The following is a 3,037-nucleotide window of genomic DNA, read 5'->3' on the forward strand; positions in this document are numbered from 1 at the left end:
CTGTCAAGTTGAACGCGTACGGAAATGCCACTTCCGGTGGTGTGCTTCAAAATAAAACGCACGTTTTAATTCAACCAGCTCCGTAGGCCAGTGGTTCTCAAACTGTAAAAAATGTCAAGGACCCCCAAAATCATATGTATTTGGCGGCTGCAGACCCCCATCTCAAAAACATTTTGTGCCAAGGATTTAAAAAAAAATAGCAGATCTACAAGCTCATAGGACGGCACTCGGTGCCGCGCTATGAGCTTGTATATCTGTATAACCTTATAGGCACGGCACGGGTGCCATCATTGACACAGAGAAGGGTAATCACTGCTGGCACACTGGCATTGTGTGAGAGAGAGAATTTTTGGTATTATTGGGCGGTGAAACCGCCCCTATAAGTGAGGTTTGGAAATTTGTACAATTATCTTGGGCAGTGAAACCGCCCCTATAAGTGAGGTTTGGAAATTTGTACAATTATCCTGCACTGTGATTGGCCAATCACAATCTATTCAGGACTGTGATTGGCCAGTGTCACATGACACATGTGCATAGCCCTATATAAGAAACCATCATAAAGAGTGTTTCAATAAATGTATTTATCTTTTGTACATGATTGGTTGACTCCATTCAGTATTGTGATTAGCTAGCAAGACACCGCCCACTTCACACAGGGTGTGATTTTTATATTATATATCGAATAAATATTTTGTCAAATAAATTAAGTCCCCTTTAAACTTAAGTCATAATTAAACTTAATGTTGATATGGCATGCTGACTATCAAGAAAATAAAATCATGGCACTTCATGTCAAAAAGGTTTCTTAAACGTTTTTCAGGCCAAGCCAAGGACCCCTTAGCTGAGAGAGAGACGAAGCAGTGACCCCCACTACATATTGTTTTTCATAGATTTCATATATGGCGTCATATATACAGCAGCACTATCACCAGTGTTGTTCAAATTAATGTTTTATGTTTTACGTTTTCTATTGATATGATGGATTTTATTTTATCGTTAATTATTTACCTGGGACAATGCACATTAATCAACATTTCAGTTTTCACATCAATGAAAATGAGCCAGAGTTAGAAAAGAGCTCGTTTTCATCTGTAGTCCCTGAGCAGGTTGTTGAAATTGGTGATCTATAACTATCATGGATTCATGTGTATTTTCAGACATTTCAGCACTTAAAGTTGTACAATGCAGAATCACAAATAACGTTTTCACCGGAAGCCGGAAGCGTTTCAAAAAGCGATCTTTTAATTGTTTTATACTATCTACGGATCGTTTCTCTTAGCCAGTGGAGCATTAGTTACCATGAGCTGTGCTTTCTTTTTCTGTTCTTTTTCGATCTTCCAATCCTACATTCTCTTAAAATCAGCGTGAGGTTCCTTTTTGTTATTAGCGCGCTAGTTCCTGGCCAAACAGGAAACCGTTGCGGTAGTTCCTGGCCGACGTCATGACGTCGGCCAGGACGTCGGCCACGACGTCATGACGTTGGCCAGGAACGTCATTTTCCCGGGAAAGTCCCCCCAGTCCACGTTCAATAGAAAATATATAAATAAAAGGCTTCCGGGGGTGAAATTCATGGAGTGGGTGTTGTGAAACTTTTGCCACTCACAAAAGATATACAATTTAACTTTAGTTTTGTTGAAAACGTTACCTAGTATGCCTTTAAACCCTCAATACTTAGTTAAACTTGACCTTTGACTGTACTTGGTCTTCTCTTTTTCCCTCTACACCAAACCTCTTTGCCGAAAATAGCCGATATACTACTCACAACACTTTGCAGTGCTGTGTAAAAAAAAGATCCTATCACACAAATATTTGGCGGTCCCCCTGTAGTAACTGTTAAGACCCCGTAGGGGTCCCGGACCCTCTGTTGAAGACCCATGTTATGCGTCCTATAGGAAATTCAGCACATCAACCACTTTCAACATGGTGACGCTTTACTTTGCTTGTCATTATAGGTGAACTTTCTTTTTGTTTGTTCGAAAATAGTCAATCTACAACCTCACAACGCTTCGCAATGTGGCAATTGCTTGTAGATCTGCTATTTTCTGGGCCAAAGTGATTAATGCATTGGAATATTAGGAACACTTCTGCAAAAGTAATTCTGTAAATGAAACCCTTCGAAAAATACCATTTTGAGTTCTCGTCCTTTATCAGAAATGGTCTTTAACAAGCTGCAAATGACATGTGAGCATATTAAATAGACATTTCATTGGGATTGATGCAAAATATGTGTGTGATGACACCAGTAAGACCATTTAAGTTATGTATCTGTTTATCTGCAGGTCCTGTATTTATTATTATTATTATTATAAATATGCTCTAATTTTGAAGGCCAAATTAATCCATTTCCCGTTGTAGTGTGTTCAGGTGTAGCAGGGTGTAGCTGACAGCTGAATAGTGACAGACTGCAGACAGGGTGTTCTATTTCGCTTTCGCTTCATGACTGAGCAGAGCAGTTGGGTTTCTATTTTTGAAAAAGGAGAGCAAAGAAGGCAATGTCTTGATTCTTGATGTAGTTTTCCCCTATTTAATTATTTTTTACACATTATAATTACAGTTAAATGCTATGGTGTGATACGATCATGCAAGAGTGCAGAACAGGCAACACCAACTCGGCTCCTGAATAGCTGCCTTCCACACCCTAGTCTAGCATCAGGGTCTTGAGCTTTGCAGTGTTGTTAACTTTGCTGTCCTGCCGCAGTGTGTCTACGTAGGTGGTGCGCCTCTTTCCCCTCCTAGCTGTGCCTTTTGTAGTTTACTCGCCACCAGTTCCGGGTGCCAGACACAGCGCCCAGCCCGCCTCCTCCTTCTCTCTCTGACCTTTGTGACCTGTGAGAGGCCCCCGTAGAGGTTAAAAGCTATAAATGAATCAGCCATGATGCCTTTATAAGAGTCTAGATATATGATTGACACAAGAGAGTTTTGATTGATTGATTGATTGATTGATTGATTGATTGATTGATTGATTGATTGATTGATTGATTGATTGATTGATTGATTGATTGATTGATTGATTGGTTGAATACTTTATTTAGAAGTT

The 3,037-nt window shown here is 39.9% G+C and overlaps 1 protein-coding gene across 1 annotated transcript in view; it reads left to right on the plus strand.

Moving 5' to 3' along the window:
- Window positions 1-3,037, plus strand: part of LOC308079209 (epoxide hydrolase 1-like) — a 526,014-nt gene that overhangs the window by 393,607 nt on the left and 129,370 nt on the right. The window lies entirely within an intron of this gene.

This window comes from Gymnoscopelus braueri, assembly GCF_963280865.1.
Source record: "Gymnoscopelus braueri genome assembly, chromosome: 3".
NCBI lineage: Eukaryota > Metazoa > Chordata > Actinopteri > Myctophiformes > Myctophidae > Gymnoscopelus > Gymnoscopelus braueri.